Raw genomic sequence first — 17948 nt, 5'->3', positions numbered from 1 at the left:
ACAAAACCTCCTGCCACCTCTATATGCCCATGCACATGGCTCTGTTCCCCTTCCACACTCCTCATTCCCATCGTCTTACCTTCAGCCATGTGTGTGCCCATGGATGAGAAGGTCTGGCTCTCTAGACCTGGATGGGGTTGTTTAGTCTTTGTCAACCAAAAGCCCAATTCCTGAATTAATCTGAAAGAGCAAAAATTCCTTATGTGCTCCACTTCTCTCCCTGCTCCACACCTCTGCATTTCTCACTGCCCCCATGGGCTCTGGCTGTTGCTCTGGGCTTGAAAATGTTATTAACATTACAAAAAGGGCTGTCACTTCACAGCAGTGAGGCGAAAAACAAAAAGACATTGTAATTATGAAATTGTTAGGGGAGCCAGAGGGAGGATACACCTGTAGGGTGATGGAGAAGCAGCGGGCTGCCCTCATTGCCCTGCCTGCCTTCCCCTTTCCCCTTTCCCCTTTCCCCTTTCTCCTTTCCCCTTTCCCCTTTCCCCTTTCCCGTTTCCCCTTTCCCCTACTTCTCCTGCCCTCCCTATTCTTGCACTCATCTCTCTACCCTCTTCTCTCTTTCTTCTCTGTCTCTTCCCTCCCTGCTGATGTCCTGCCGTGGCACTACCTGCCACGGGCAGCATCGCTGTGTGTTAATTAACCTGCACAGTTCTGCGGATGAATGCCGCTGTCAGCAGGAGAACAGCTCCAGCCTCCCCCACCTCTGCACACCCAGCTCCTGCTTCCTCCCCATCCCCTGCTAAACAGATCTGTCACAAGACCATTTATCCATAATGTCCCTCTGTGACAACAATTTTTTTTCTAATGGGTGCACTGAGGAAATAGAGGCAACAAAAGTGAAGTTGACCCTGTGGTGGTAGAAATTACTGCACTGGGAGTTGTCTGTGGGGGAGCTTTCTGGGAGAAGGAGCATCAGAGTAAGGGTGAGTGAAACACATGGAAGGCCCAAGGGTTTGTCTGCTCCTGAAGCCAAACCTTCACTGACTTTGTCAGGAAATGCAGCCTTCATCCCCCAGACCCACTCTCACTGCCTGCTGGTGTCTTGCAGTGATGCAGGAGAGAGAGAGCAGGGCTGGAAGGCTGGGGGAGCACTCCCAGGGTAAGCAGGAGGCAGGAGAAATTATGGTTGTCACTAGATTAGAGGGTTGGGCATGAAACCAGATGTGAAAGGCTCAGGAGCCTTCCTGGTGTGTTAACCACCCCCTGATTTTGCAAAGGAACTCCCACTTCTCCCTGGTCTTTCAGCCTGGCAATTGGTGAAGATACTCAGCAAAGGATGACACTGGGATTTGTTTCTGGAGACCACAGACACAATAATTCTGGGAAAAGCCCTGGATGGCTCCAGCAGCCATCACAACAGCCTGCTCAACATTGTGGGTGCTTGCTCATGCTCACAGTGGAGGCAGCCTGGGAGGAAGGATTTCAGCTCTCCCTGTCCTGTCAGTTCCCCTGGCCTGCCCTGTTTTGACCCAGATACATTACAGTGTAATGAATCCGTGACTCCCCTCAGGATTTCACAGTTGTTGCTGTGCTGCACAGCACAACTGCTCACAATTTCATGGTGGTGGCAAGGCTGACGCTCATGCCCTCCTCCCCTGGAAAAGCCCTTGGGACAAAGGAAAAGCTCTTTAGGCTAAATTTGAGCTTCAACGCGCCAGAACACGCCTCAGCTCTGCTCTGCAATGTGCACCTGACCTGTGCTGAGCCCATGTGCAGTGAGACCCCATCATCTGTGCCCGCCTGATGTGGCAGGGCAGGGGCGCAGGTGGGCAGGCAGCCAGGGCACGCTGCAGTCCCTGGCTCCATCCATGTGGGATGGGGGTTACCAGGGCACAGTGCAGCCTGGCTTTGCAGCTCAGGCAAGATGTGGAAGGGGGGAAGAACTCCTATGGACAGCATAACTGAGTCTCACAGAGGACACAGCCTCAAGCCTTCAGAAGAGCCTGGTGATGCACAAAAAACCACAGCAGGCTTGCAGACCTTGTCTCACCCTTATACTCAAACTTTCTGTCCCATGAGCTGGACACAGCACGGATGACTGTGTTTAAAGCTGGGCTCTAAGTGTGATCCCCAAAGTATAACCTGGCTGGTTAAGTCAGAGGTAAGCATAACCTAGCATAATCATGCGGGAGCACAACTTTTCTTTAGGGTTAAAGGTTATCACTTGTGTACTTTGCACTCTTCAGTCCCCATTTACCTCCCATAAAGGATCAGTTTCTCTTTTCAACCTCTGCATCCCTCCTTTGTCCAGACCCCATCTCATTTAACTCTGCCTGCCTGGACCATGTTTTTGAACCCTCCCCTGCCTGCTGCCCTGATCAGTCCTTTACCACTGGCTGAGGACAGCAGACTCACAGCACAGGAGTGCTTCCTCCTTACAAATTATTGACACAACTCCTTGCCTTCACATACTCCTCACACTTCTCACTGCCTCTCCTCATGCTGACTGTGTTTGGCAATTACCTCTTCATCTAGCCTTTCTTTTCAAAAATTCTTTTTCATCTCACAGAAGCTTTTTCTTTTCTTCATGGGGAAGGGAGTAGGGAAAGAGGTGTGCAGGGAGGGCACTACCCCAACTACTGCTAAAAATACAAAGGCAGCTTGTGCACAGCCTGGCTCTTAATTGGCTGTACTCTGGGTCTTTGGGGCCTGTCCTCAGTGATGAAACAGAGATGTGCAGTTCCCTTACAGTGGAGAACATTGCAAAAGAAGAGATTCCTGTTTAAGTGGTAGGAGACAGGGTTTGAGAGAATTTGTCCAGAAGCCATAGCATGACCCCAGACAAACCCAGCTCTCTTGCCCTCCTACTTCACTGGAAGCAGCTGTTTGCCTTCCTGGGACTTTTCCCTGCCCACTCCATGCATCTGGTGAATTCTCCCAGGAGGCATCATCATTAAGTGTCAATGTAAGAATGAACAGAGAGCTGTTAATTGGCTTGCTTGTAAAAATAGCTCGATTTCAATTGGCAGGGGAGGGTGGACCCTGAATCTTGAGTGCCCAGCCCTGAAATTTGCTGAAGTTGTGGGGGAAATGGGTCTGTGAGCCCTAGTTCCAGATAAATCCCTGGAGAGAGTCAGATTTGCCTCCTGCTGCAGCTCAGCTTGACCAGGATCTTCTAGGGATGGACAGAACTGCTTGGGTGCTGATCTACAGGGGGGATGGAAACCCCAACCTCCACAGATCCAGAAAGCTGCAACAGGGCAGGGTTTAAGATTCCCCTGCCCCTTGCCATAGGTCTTGGATAAGGTCAGCCCTGATAACTGACCTGTGTGAGATAAAACTCCCACTCAGCTGTGATGTGGCACATAGCAAGATTATTCCTGCTTGTGAGAGACAGTTTCCCCTCACTCATTCAAATGGCCCTTTACCTGCTCTCCCAAGCCCCAGAGAGGAATCCTACGTAGGGGAGAAAAAGCTGCAACATACCCCCAAACCTTCTTTTTAGCAGCACGTGCTACCTGATGGATGCTGTGGCAGATGCACTATGTAGCTTTCTCAAACCTAGAGTAAATGTTTTTCAGGGAAGTGACTCCAACATGTGACAAAAGGCGAAGTTGCACACCTGAAATGGAGAAATGAGCATTGAAATACATGAAATGTGCCTTCCAGCTGAGGACAAGAATGAGACAACCTGTGGGGGTATTGTCTCCCAAGGCAGATGAAGTTAATCTGTATGTTGATGGCGGAGGGGGGGCATTTGCAAGTGGGAAAGCGGGAGGGGGTGCCTCAGGAAGAGTTGAAATCTGAAGGGGAAAAAAAGGGTGCAAAATGCAGGTGGGAGTTCACACCTCAAGGGATCAAGGCTGGGGTGTTTATATCAGCCCATCTTGCCTGGATTTTATTCTGGTGATGAACGTGTTCTGAAAACAAACAGAACGTTGAGGAAGAAACTTGTGGAGCAAATGACTGTTTTTTTGGTTGCTAAGCCATCTGTTCTGCTCCAGCAGCTCACGGAGGGCTCTGCCGCCGCTCCCGATCTGCATGCGCGTGTTTTTGCGGGGGTGGCTGGTGCTGGCTGGCGTGGCAGGAGGGAGTATCGGGGCGGAGGGGAGGATGTGTGTATGCTGGGGAACTCAAATGCTTCAAGCAAATTCGCTTGGGAGGGGGGAGGGAAGTTGGCTGTGACAGTGTATGCAAACATACGTGGCAGAGGCCAGGCCTGGGAGCGCCTGTGCGTGGCTGTGCCTTCTGTGTGCTGCGAGGCGTGTGCGCGCGTGGCTGCGGAATGGCAGGAGCACGGTGATCAGGAAAAGGGGCCACACCTCCACAGCTCTGCAGCTGCGAACTGCAAACCTGCCCGCAGGTGAGGGCACCGGGGTGGCTTTGTGCTTGTCCAGGAGGGGCTGTGAAGTGACACTCGCAGAGAAGATGTGCAGGTGGGCAACAGCAACACGTAACCCAGGAGGCCAAGGGAGGTGAGGTGGAGGTGCGACCCACTGGGAGAGGGCACACACTGTGAATGATGTGGCCGAAGTGCAGGAGATGAAGCCCGGGCACGTGGAGTTTATGGCCGGCCCATCACTGTGCAGCAACCCAGCTCTCCTGTCCTTATGCCTGTCCATCCCACAGCATCCCATCTCCTCCCCTTCTGCCTTGCAGCCTCATTTGCTTTGCAGTGATGAAAGATGATGAATGCATATTGATTATCTTGAACCAAGCTGTGAAGATCTTCTATCACCACGTCCTTTCCCACCACTGCCCTCATTCTCATCCTTCCCCTCTCCTTGCCAGAGAAGACAGGGTTGCCATAGCAGCTGACAACTTGCACTCTCCTACCTCTCAGGAGGACAGGCAGCAGCAGTAAAAAAGACAAGTTGTATGAAGAAACCCATGGCCTGTTTGTGTTCTTTTCTCCTGGGAAAGGCAGCTGGGATGCCTTTGGTAACCTGCTGAGGCTGGTGCTTTCCTCAGAGCATCCAGTTGCCGTGCTGGGGGAGAGCTGCTACGGTACCGAGTGTGCTTGCTGCTCCTCAGCCACAGCCAGTCGTGTCCAGCTGCTGGGCTGGATTTCGTGGTGCCCCTCCTGAAACCTAAACCGTGCTACCATAGCACTGAATACTGAATGGGGCTCCAGGCTGCTGCAAGCTGGCAGTGCAGACATCCTCCACACTGAATCATACCTCTCCAGGCATCTCATGTCACTCAGACACACTGCTGCACTGCAGGAGCACACAGGGCAACAGATTCCACCCCAGAAGTTGCTGCATTAAAAAGTGAGCTGAATGTCTGCTCTAAGCAGCACCATTTAGAGAATTCACTCGATTGGTAGCAGAAAGAGAGCTGTTTGTACAAATTGGTATCTGAAAAGATGACATTAAATTTTAAGGATAGTATTTTATATTTATGTGTTTTTAAGCATTTGTTCCTTAGGACGAAATTCTAGATCTTTGGCTTTTTCAGGGTGGATCATTGTGTGATTATGTCCTGATGCACCTTCTCACAAACACTTCAGAGGCCTTATCTGTGTGACTCAGGGTCTTTATAAAGGATATTTTCCCCCTCCCAAACCACAGACCCCACAACCTCCCATCCCCAACAAAAAATCCACCAAGATCTTTTCTCTGCCTGTGGGGCAAACCACATCCCACAGACATAGAATTAGATTTGGAAGAAGGCAGTAGGAGAAGATAGTAAGTGAGGTCTGCTGACAGTGGCAGGAGGGGAAAATGGAAAAAGAGTTTGGAAGATGGAAAGTCATGAGAAGCAGAGGGAGGTGAGGCATGCAATGTGATGGGTTCTTTGTTTAAATGGAAAGTGCAATAATCTCTCCATATTTAGGTGGTATTTGAGAGGACCTGTTTGGGATTTATTAGAAAATAAAATGCCCTAATTGAAAGCGAGTAGAGACAATTTGTATTAATAATGGTAGAAATCATCAAATAATGGAATTGTTCAAAATCTATTAGCTTGTTCCATGCAGTGAGAGGAACGGGTTGATTATCTTGCAGTAGAAAATATTAAAAGGAGAGCCCAGTCTGCTGGTCCTCTATGCAGATTAAATACATAATTTATTGAAGCAATTTATTTTCTGTTGGGAAAAAGGGGAAAAAATGGAAAAATATGATAAGAGCTGCAATCAAGTCTTGGATTCTTAATTTGAAAACCTACCTCTTATCTGCCTTTTTTCAGTCATTAGGAAAAAATTACTCATTCCTTCATTGGGTTTAAAGCTGCAGGAGCAGAGAAGGTGGCTGGGCAAAAAAAAAATAAGATCTCATGAGGGGGCCTGTTATTCACCTCTTGAGTTTTATATTATTGACAGCAGTTGCTTCAAATCCAAGGCAAATCAGCCTTGGACTGTAGCAGCAGGTAGAGCTTAGAGGTCAGCTCCGAGGTGATGCCTGTCTAATCCTTCACGAGGACTAAAGGAACATGTTGCTAAACCAGAGATTAATTCAGAGCTGCTTAATTCATTCATTCTGTCTGTCTGTCTCTGGGCTACGCTGGCCCTTAAAAACCAGAGTGAAGGAATGATAAATTACTTTAGTTTTCACAGTTACAGTCCCTTCCAATCAAAGGGAATTCAAGTGCCTAAAGAGGAATTACACACTCACAGAATCACAGAACATGCTGACCCTGAATACCAAGTCCAGCTCCTGGCCCTGCACAGGACACCACAAGAGTCACACTGTGTACTTGAGAGCATTGTCCATGTGCTTCTTGAACTCTTGGCTTGGTGCTGTGACCTCATTCCTGGGGAGCTGTTCCAGTGCTCCATCACCCTCTAGGTGAAGAACCTTGGGAGAGGAAAATTTTGGGTCTCTCCCAGGGGATTGGAGCATACCCATATGTAGAAGAAGCAGTTCCAGAATTTTTGCAATCCCAGGGATTTTTCTGTTCGGTGCCTGAACAACATGTTGATAGGAGGCATTGCAAATACTTTTTCATGCTCCAAACATAAATAGCTGGATTATGCCTTTAAAAACAGTAGACAGGGTAGATTGAAGACACTGAATTGCAATTTCAAATATTTTAAGAAAGCTATCTGAGGATTCAAGATGAACTTAGTACAGCAAAGACCATGGCTAAGAGTCTTGTCTATAAAATCCATTACATCCTGTAGAGAGGATAAAAACCATTATCGAAGGTATAAAGATAAAAACTAGAGGTGTGGTTGGAGTAGGTTTAAAGCAGGGGAGACAAAACTAAATGTACACTGCTAAGACAGTCGTGCTGGGTGGAAGTTTGTGGTGTGGGTCAGAGGTGGGATCTTAGTCCCAGCCTGAGCCAGAAAGGCTAGGGTCCATGGCAAGGGACAGCCTAGAGCTGCCATGGCACTGGGGCTGGGATGGAGCTGCCCAAGCACTCTCTGTTCTGCCAAGAAATTTCTTTATGAGATACTGATTTTTCACACCTGTGCTTTGCTATGGAATTATTTCTAAATAATAACACCTTTGAAAGACTTTGTCTGTCTAGCTGCTTATTTCATGTGTGCAACTTCCAATCAGTTCTTCTTCTGTGACTATTATCCTTTCAGACATCTGTGCATGCTTGGTACCTTAACACACATTCATTTCTCCTCTTCATTTTTACCTTTTTCTTTTACCTCTGATCTGCATAAGGGCAAGTTGACAATGTCCTCTGCCTGTAGGGAGGAAATTTTTATTTTCTCTATTTCTCACTGTGAGAGCTCCCTAGTATATCCTAATAAAGTAGGCCTCAGACAAAAATGTCTCCCCATATTCAAGAAAACAACTTCTAACTTCCTAGCATGGTTACAAACTTTTTAACCATCTGCCCAGCATCTTTCTAAACAGAGGTCACTCAAGCATATTTTACATTCTACTACTTGTCTAGGTACAGTGATGGACAGCTGCATTGAGTCAAACTCAGCCAAATGCAACAGTTGAGACCAAGAAATTAAAAGGCTAAGGCTTGTCTTTCTGGAAAAGATTTTCCCATAATTAATTTATTCAAACTGAGATGATAGAAATGGCAAAAATAACTCACCTATACTTTTAAGAGCAGACCAGATTACTGGGGGAATAGATTGAGCAGCTGTGTCAGCTGCATTTTCTTCTTTTTTTTTTTTTTTTTTCCTTGGATTCAGTAGTCGCACAACTCCATGTAAGTATGCACAGATACATTTTTGGCATGTGTTAATCTCTTAATCACAAACACAGGCTTGAATACAACAGTGTAACTGCTGCCCACCCACCTCCAGTGACCCTTGCAGTAACCAACACACCCAGGGCATGGTATTCAGTGGCATTAAATAGGGTCAGGGCCTTAAGTGCATTAATGAGCCTTAACTGCTCTGGTCAGTTTTACCTGTGGCTTCCACTCACACCTCCTGTGCCCAGGCCCCAGAGGCCTGTTTAAAGCTCATGCCAAGGCACCCTCTTCTGGCACACTGTAGTTGTGTGGATCCTAAATGGATCTGAGGTCTGCTTGGTTTATCAGAGTTTTTTAATAGTTCTTATTGCTGCCACCACCCCTGCTTGGGTAGTGTAGGTGACTGCCCTACCCATGCTTATATTACTCTTGGCTCCTGATCCATCCTTTTTCATGGACTGTTGTTCAGCCTGGAGAAGAGGAGGCTCCAGGGATGCCTTATTGCAGCCTTTCAGCACCAAAGCAGAGACTACAAGAGAGCTGTAGAAGGACTTTTTACAAGGGCATGTAGTGACATGACAAGGGGGAATGGTGGTAAACTGAAAGAGGGCAACTGAAAGATCTTCATCAGATACTAGGAAGAATTCCTCTATTGCGAGCATGGTGAGGCATTGGAACAGATTGCCCAGACAAAGCTGTGGATGCCTCATCCCTGGCAGTGTTCAAGACCAGGCTGGAAAGGACTCTGAGCAATCCACTCAGTTCTAGTGAAAAATGTCCCTGCCCATGGCAGAGGGGTTGGAATTAGGTGATCTGTAAGCTTCCCTCCAACCCCATCCATTCTATATTTTTATAGTTCTGTGATCCTGTTTTTGGATGCTCAGTAGCCCAAACTAGTGGAGGCATGACAGGGTTGGCTTTGGCAACTCATTTGCACAGTGCCTCAAAACCAAATCTTGGCAGAGGATTCTGCTGACTCCTGCAATGCAGCCAAGAGGGAATGCCAGAATTTGTATTTGAAACTTCCTCCTTCCTTTGCTCCATTTAGTGCTTCCTATCTGTTTCTTGAAGGCAGAAGAAAGGAAGTTTTGCCTTCTGTCCTTTTCTAGGTATGTGTCTGAGTATTGGTCCACGTGCATTGCATGGAGAGATGCTTCCCTCAAGATACAAAAATCCTTGAAAATGAGCAGAGTAAAAGATGGAACTGACAGATTTGTTGAACAAGGGGGTTGGTCCTGAGATGACTGATGTTGTCAGTACTGGAAGAGCAGTCAGGCTGGGCTGGGGAGACAAAAGGAGGGACAGGAGGGCTGAGGCTAGGGATCAGGGATGGAACAGTCCATGTATCTTAACTAATGCTCTCTGGCAGAGTAGCAGCACTAATGGATATTTAAAGTGTCAGCTTCAAGATTTAGCAAAATGGTACCTCTCCTGATGCATCTCATCCTGGCACACAGAGCCCAGAGCAGAGGAAAAATTAGGGCCAACAGGCTGTGTGTGCTGAGTACAGGGTTGCCCTTTCCTCTTGTGAGAGATCTTACTCCTGTGACTCCACACCTCAGGATGACAGTCCTGTGCAGTGCTGCTTGCTAACAGCAAGCCTGTTTCGAGGTGGGGAACCACAGTCCAACACCCACACAGATCTGCTCCCCCCCTCTATGCCCAGCAGTGCCTTTCCCTTGAGAAGAACAAAGGGAGACATGCCCGTCCCTCAAAGGGAAGGAGGAAGCTTGTGTATGGAGCCATCTCCCCTGGCAGGAGTGGCTGGACACTGGCTGGAGCCCTGATGGGTATTTCCAGCCTGTTCTGGTGGCAGCACCATCCTCAGTCAGGTATGACTTGCCTCTGCTCTGTGGCAGAACTCAGGCAAAAAAGACACTGTCATCCCCAGCCCTTGGAGACTGTCTGTGGAGAGGTGGTGAGAGAAAGGGATTCACCTACCTTTCTTCACTGAGCAGATGGGAAACCACTGACCATGGGGTACCAAAAGGAAAAAGGGAAAGAAAAGAGCATTCAGGAAGAGGTAGAGCAATGCAACCTTTGCTATTTCCATGCACCCCCCAATCTGCTCTGCTGTTCCCTTTTATCTGTGGTGTCTTTTTTTTTTTTTTTTGGCACAGAAATGGTGGCAACCGGTGTCTGATTTGGGTGCTGGGAGGGAAGGGTGCTGGCTAATGAAGGTGTAAGAATGATGCCCTGACCCTTTTCTGATGGGTCCTAATGATAGGAAAATTAGGTTTAATTCCCATTTATCCATACTCCTGCCTCACACTCCAGAGTGCAGAAGAAATGGAGTTTTGTCCTTCTACTGCTTAGCAAACTCAGCCTGGCCTCATAGAGTTGGACTCCATCTCCCTCTCAGGTTTTCCTTGGCTGCATTCTGCTTTGATCCATCTTTCCCTCAAGTGGCTGACTGCCACGCTGGCAGCACTGGAGATGGAAGGCCTTGTTACCCAGCCAGTGGGGAGCATTGCCCCTGGGGCACACAGGTTGTCAGTGACCCAAGTAATGCAGGTTTTCTGCAAGCTTAATCACAGCTGAAAAGCAAGCCCTCAGGTCCCTTTCTGGCTTCCTCTGGGCTAGAAAGGAACAGAGTGCATAGAAATGTCTCACAACTTCCTTGTGCTAATACCCACTGTGTCAGAGGTAGTCACCCTAAAACCTCCAAATTACTAAATTATTGCTATTGACAAATCTTTCTTTATTTAACTCACATCTCTTTCACTTCCAGTCAGGCTCCTCTGCACCTGAGCTGCACCCCAAAGTCAGCTCTGTGTAACAGAGACCACTGCAATGCCTGAGGTCTTCTGAGCAAAAACACAGAGAGTAAGGCAGAAACAAATGTAGTATTTGGGCTTCTGTGTCATGCAAAGCCTGACACTAGCTTTTTTCTCCTGATGCATAGGGTTCTCAGGCATTTGCCCTGTGTGTTCTCCTGTTGCAAAGTCTGGGTCTCACCAGGAGATCTGGGTGCATTTAGGACACAGGTCTGGGAGGGAACCCCAGGCTTTCCCTGCCCTCATCCCTTCAGGGCAGCTGCAGAACTGGACAAATAACACAATCCACCTGGGACTGTAGCACACAGACTTGGAGTCCCATGCAAGATGGCTGGAGGGCTCACTCTTGCATCCCCCTATATTTCTCATATTTTCCTCCCTCTAGGTAATAGAGCCTGAACAGGGGAAGGAGGCAAGGGATTAAGGTCCCTGCAACAGTAGGGAAACAGCTTTTCTAAGGGTTTGTCCTTCAGAAGGCATTTGACCTCCTCACCTCCTCCAGGGCAGAGGATTTAATAAGATGAACTCTCTTAGATGCTTTGCAGAGGAGAGGCAGATCCGACAGAGCAAATCCCAGATTCCAGATTACAAAATGGATTTTTATAAAGGGAATACACCTTGTGGGAAGTGGTGCATATATCCCCTCTAAATGCCCACCACCCTCCTCGTGCTCACCTGGCTGCAAATTCTTGTACAATCCCCATGCCTGCCCTCCCACAGCCCCATCTCCTGGCTACCCTTCCTCCCAGATCCCTGTCCACATCCTACTTATTCTGAAGGCATCTCAAACTATTCACAGCTCTTTCCCTGGAGCATCCCTCTTCCTAGTTTTCCTCCATGCCCTTCATTCTTTTCCCATCTGACACTTGACCTCTCTCTTCCCAAGTGTCCTTTCCACATACAGCTGACCCACATTCCCAGAAACTCACTTTCTTTCTCCACTTCCCAGGAAGCAATCCTGCCCTCTCTCCTTTGCTGATGATGTATTCCCACCTACAAATGATGCTTGGCACACTCCTAAAAGGAGCAGATGAAGAAGCCAACATGCCTATGAGACTTGGGTGGTGCCAAGAGATAAAGTTCCCCCTTCCTCCTGTACAGATAGATATTCTTCTAAAGCCTCATGGCTGGGACACGCACTGCAGGTGCAGGGAGAGGGGCTGGAGCAACAAGAAGGTATTGAGAGCATCCCTGATGAGGTGAGGTGCTGAGCTGGTTTGGGTATTCTGGTCACAGCAGCATGCAAAATCCCATTATGGCTTTACTATGGCGAGTTTAATACACGGAACCTTCATTGCGCCAGCTGCCCCTGCCAGGCATCTCTGAAATTCACTGCAACAAGTTTGCAATCTCTCAGCAATTCCCATCTCATAGGAGCAGCCTGTCTGCCCTGAGGATGAGAAATAGAAAACAGGTCCCAAGCCTGCCTAGAGGACAGAGGCTTTCCTCTTCTTTTCCCCTCATAGCAATGGCCACCTGGATTTGCAGAGGGTTCCCAGTGCCCCATGGATTCACCTGCAGTTCTGGCTGCTCAGGCCAACAAGCCTGGCTCTGAAGGCTGTGAGATAAATGTCACCATGGGGCAAGATAAACATTGACCTTTCCTTAAAAAAAAACAAACAAACAAACAAAAAAAAAAAACAGACCAAAAGAAACAGGTAATTCTGTGTGTAATTGCAAAGGACTAAGCAGAGCTGCACGCAGTGCAGAGATATTTGGTGCAGGGGAACATAGGAGGGCAAACACCTGGGGAGATGTGAGTGTTAAGGGCACACCTAACAGCAGGAGTAGAGCTGTCTGATGAAAGGAGTGCATGGAAATTATACAGATTCTTACCATTTTATCCTTAGCATCCTAAAAAATAATAATTTCCTTAAAGCCCCAGAACCTGGAGTCAAGGTAATGAAAAGATAATTTCAATTCTCAGACCAAATATGAAGAGGAATGAAGGAAGCCAGATTCTTTCTCTTCTTCAGACAAAAAAAAAAAAAAACAAAAAAAAAAAAAAACAAAAAAAAAAAACCCTCCCAAAATATAACTAGGCAACATTGAAATAAAATCTTGGGATTTTTTTTTTTTAAAGTCCAGTCTTATGTTTGTGGAAATGGATGATACTTTGATGTAACTTGGGAAAGATGATGGTCAAATGGTAAATGGATATAACAAAGTGCTGTAGTGGAGAAAGAATGTGTGCATGTGACTCACCAGTATCATCAGTGTCTCACCATCCTCATCACAAGTTTCTTCCTTACGTCCAGTCTAAATCTGCCCTCTTTCAGTTTAAATCTGCCACCTGTAAAGAGCCCTCTGGATGGCATTCCTTCCCACAGTGTGTCAAATGCACTACTCAGCTCAGTGCCATCCACAAACTTGCTGAGACTATACTTAATGCCACTCTCTCTGATATTAATGAAGATATTAAATAATGTGGGTCCCCGGACAGGGAAACCACTCAATACTGGCTGGCTATGGCTGGTTGGCTACTGGTCATACACCCTTCAAAGTGTTGCCAGCCACTACCTGAATTCTAACTGCATCAGAGTAAAGGCATCACAGTGGGGACACCAAACTGTGATGCTGAAGATGTGAAGCTGTGCATGTCTGGGCTTTAGGGTCAGCTGGCATTCCCAGGAACCTGGAAGATGTGCACTTTTTCCCCACAGCACATGGCTCTGAGCTGCCAGCTCCCCTCTTGTCCCTTTCTACTGTCTTCCTTGCAGTGTCTCTAGCTTTTCCCTGTGCAAAGCACACTTTCTTCTGCTGAATGCCCTTTGGAGAGGAGACCAAGCAGGCCATTAGCTCCTGGATATTGAAATCACAGCTCCAGGTGCAAGTGCTGAGGAAAGTGGAAGGGTACAGCAAGTAAAACAGTTCTACACAACAGAGCCCCTGTGCTCTATGATAATGACTTCAAGACTTGCCAATCCTCCCCCTTCTTTCCCTTCCCTTCTCTCTCCTGCCCTGTTACCATGCAGTTTATTCTGGGTTTATTACTGGCTCCCACTTTTGGGGCTTTTTATCCCATCCTATCTATATTCACTCGAGGCCAAGCACAATACCATGAGAAGAAGGGGATACCAGTGATGAAAATTCTGAGGATCTTCTCCCACGCAGGCACAAAAAATTCACAGGATCCTTTCCTTTCAGAAAGTGAAAATGTGCAAAAGTGTCTCTATCCCTCTCCCTCCATTGAGAGCTGGAATTTGGGGTGTTTTTCTCAGTCAGAAGGCAGCAGGCAACAGGCAAATCACTGTTATCTGTGTGTCTTCCTTTTCAGAGAGGGCTGCGTGGCTTTTTCATTTAGGTAATAACAGGCTTTTGGCAGCGCCTCCAGCACAAACCCAAGCTGCAGGTGAGCAGCAGGAGCAGAAGAGTTGGGCTGAGGTTTAACAGCTCACATTCCACTAATAATAGGGGGTTTTCCCAGAGCTCTGCCAAGGCAGGCTGTCTGTCCAGGGAGCAGGAGGGCAGGAGAGGCAGCATCAGGAAAAAGGGGACTTGTTAAGGCAAGTTTATGGAGAGGGATGAGTAAAGCCCAGAAGGTGGAAGGTACCATGGGAAAGAGAAGCCAGATGCAAAAGTGAGGTAAAAGAATTAGAGCACAGAGAAGATAAAGGAAGAGAATGGAGGATTCTGGAAATAGCATCAATTGGACAAAGTTGGAAACAGTCAAAATTTCTGATGATGACAGAAAGACCCCAAAGTAGTGTTCTTTTATACAAAAACCAAAATACTAGCTCTCTGCACATTTTATGCCATTTTGGGGGAAGGGTCAATGACAAGCTCAAAGAAATCCCTGACTGTTATGTGAGTTTTCACACATTTTCAGGGGTTTATATTTCTCTCCTTTTTATTTTCTCTCCCATGTTGCAATAGAAGATAAATGAGAGAGCACACACACAAAAAAAACCCACCTAACAAACAGGAAAGCAAACAACCAAATCCAACAAAACCAAAAGCAAACACCCAGGCTCAAACTCAGCCATGTGTTGTTTGTTAATATATTCAGACTATTTCAAGGTGTCTCTCCCCAACAAGTCAATTTTAAAACCTCTGTTTTTCCATCCCTTCAAAAAAGGGATGAATACAGTTTTCCATGTTAATATTGCACATGTGCTCCCATGTACTGCTGGATGGTGATACCATTGTGAACTTTTGCCCCATTGGGAGGTCTGTGACCCCCAAAGGAGGCTCTGACTTACCTGTGAATGTGATCCCAATCAGATGGGGCTTCAGTGTCACTCAGAAGCTTGCTGACTAGCAATAAATATTCATAGAACTGATTAGATGTTAATTGCACAAATCACCACCTCTTCAGCCAACTCCAGGAACCTTGCTGCCACCCACCACAGTTAAAGAGGCAGCAGAAAACGTCTCTTCTGTAGGTCCCTTAAGGTCAATCTGGTAGCTCAGATGGAGGTTAAATGAGTCACCTTGCCATGTCCCTTAACACACAGCCACAGCGGTGCTTCCCCAGTTCTGCCCCAGGTGAAGGGCCACATGGGGCCAGGAGCCCAGAGACATCTCGGCAGTCTGCCCTGCTCCCTCTCCCCACACACTGCTTGCTGTCCAACCCCATAAGGATTGCCCTTCCCTGCTCCTCTGTTATCTCTGTTCTTCTCACCCAGAGAGTTTCGCCAGATCCCTTCAGCAAGGTGCAGGATCAAAGCATGCTGTGCTGGCAGGACATATGGTCCTCCCCCTGCACAGCCTGTGCCTTTGAGGGCACATATGTGATGGCCACCTTGCACCATCTCCACTGTCTCCCTGAAGTGTTGGGCTGGCACGTCTAGTGACGTGACTCTCTGTCCCCACGGAAGAGGACAGCTGTCAGACACAAGGTGTCCCTCCATGCTGTGGCACAGCATCTGTGGCAGAGGTTGTGGGCTGCTCAAAGGGTGTTTGTACCTTGCATCTTCCTGACATTTGTGCTGCCCCTGCTCTGGAGCTGTTCTTGTCAGTGCCTCACTGACAACCCACAGAGACCCAGACTCCTGCACCCTCCCTGTCTGTTTCCTGCATCCCTCTGCCCCGTCACACACAGCCTCCTTCAGCTTGGCCCACTGCACCAGCCTTCAGCAGCAAACTGCTGTCCGTACACAGGCTCACACACATGGGAATGTGATAGTGTGGGACAGGCAACATTCATCTTCATTGCGGAGAGGCAGCAGGATTGGAACTGGCATGGCAAGATGAGACTGCTGCATGCCCCTGTCACAGGCACTTAGAGCAGAGACACTGCAGATGTGACAGCAGTGACACTCCAAGAAATCCCAGCCAGGTCTCAACTCCTGTCTGCCTGGGCTTCCTCCAGCCCCCCAAATGTGTCCTCTGCCAGGCTGGAGGCAGAACTGATCCAGAGCAAGGCACAGCAGAGAGGCCATGGTGCCTTTAAGAGCCATCCTGCTCTCTACCTTTGTGCTCTGTCTTTTCTGTGTGAAATGCATACTCAAAACACAAAAAATTAAGAAGGAAGAAGTACCTCAGTACTCCTGCCTCAGTGGATCCCTCACCCTCAGGTTAAAGTTACTTTCTAACCACCAAACATAAATGGTGGGAGACAGGAGGAACTGCGCCTGTTGGGCTCACAAATCTGACTGCACCATTCCAACCAGTTCCAATACAGTGAGGCTGTGCTCCTTTCCATACAAATGGCTGATCTCAGAGGGAAAAGACTGGCTCCCATTTCTCTGAGGTCATTGCAATGGCCTTTCCAATCCTATGGATTTATGGTACGAGCTGACAGAACTGTTGTCCCCTCTCAGTGTCAATCCCTGCACTGCTGTGGAGGGGTGAAGTACAAGTGCTCACACGGAGGGAGTTAAAAGGCTGGCAGTCGTGGTACACATAACCCTGCTTAGATGACAGAAAACAGCTCCTTGGTTTTCCTGTTGTGCTGAAGGCTGTGTGATGCTCAGCTGAGCAGTTTCAGGCCTGACAGGAACAGTGTCTCTAATGGGTGCTCTCACCTTGCCACTGAACACCATCCTGGCCAACTTGGAGGCAGTCTTGCCTCCGTTTGCTCCTGAGCCCCCATCACCAAGAGCATTCAGCCCCTGGCAAAGGACAGGTTCAGCTGATGTCCTTTAATTGCTCTCACACCATAATTCAGTCCAATGTGCCTCCATTTGTACGCTGTCCTACCCCTCCATCTCACAGAGATTTTCTCTACTTAGCTGTACTGCACAAGGCTGCTGGCCCTCCTCACAGCTGCTCCATCTCTGTCAGTGCAAACAATTTCTAGAATCCTTTTTAAAATGTATTAGCCTTCCAAAAAGGAGCTGATAAACAGGAGATAGGAGGACAGCAAGGAGTGAGGAAGAGGCAGGATGCAGCGGTGTGGTCTATTCCACACATCTGCACTATTCTATTTTATGAAAACAGATGGACATTTATTATGAAAAAGAATGGCTGGGTGTGTGCAGGAATTCTTAGGCAGGCAGGGAATAAGTGTCAGTCTTCTGCATGTATGTCTGTGTGAGCCACACATGCTGCCTATGAAAAAGAGAAATACCTTCAGCATCCAGATAGCAATCTGTCAGACTGAGCACCTGAGGGGCTGTGTATGTGCCTGTGTGTCTGTACCTGTGTGAGCTGCTGCAGCAGCCCTCAGCACAGGGAATGTATGATGGTGGTCAGCAACACCTTCCCTGGTGATGCCATTTGAGTTGCACAAGTCATTTCTCTCACAGATTTCTAAAGACTCCAAGAGAGTTTGTCAAAGCACACAGACATGGGTGGGGGGGAGGGGGGTCAGTTCTAGAGACCTGTCCCAAGACACCCATGCCAATGACAAACATGTGGCTACTCAGCAGGCATGAGGTCAGGGCACCACTCAAAGAGAGCACACGTTGCATTGCTGGCATTGTGTTCATGGCACTGAGGAGACAGGGGCTTCACATGGCAAGGAGTTTAGAAATGCATTTTCTCCTCCGGAGCCAAGAAAAGGCAATGGAAATTCAAATTTACTGTCTCCCTGCCTCAGTTTCTAGGAGAAACAAAACATGGTCCAACCCTTCCTGACTCTTGTGGTTAGTTTGACAGATGGAAATTACACAACTGTCTGTCTCTGTGCATTGTTTTGCCTCTCTCAAGTTGTTCTTCCCA

The 17948-nt window shown here is 47.8% G+C and overlaps 1 protein-coding gene across 1 annotated transcript in view; it reads left to right on the top strand.

Moving 5' to 3' along the window:
* ELFN2 (extracellular leucine rich repeat and fibronectin type III domain containing 2) overlaps nucleotides 1–17948 on the top strand; it is a 124384-nt gene that overhangs the window by 83132 nt on the left and 23304 nt on the right. The gene's annotated exons all lie outside the window — the stretch shown is intronic.

The sequence above is a fragment of the Lonchura striata genome, chromosome 5 (assembly GCF_046129695.1).
Source record: "Lonchura striata isolate bLonStr1 chromosome 5, bLonStr1.mat, whole genome shotgun sequence".
NCBI lineage: Eukaryota > Metazoa > Chordata > Aves > Passeriformes > Estrildidae > Lonchura > Lonchura striata.
The sequence above is the reverse complement of the archived record's forward strand: the minus strand, read 5'-3'. Positions and strand labels throughout refer to the sequence as shown.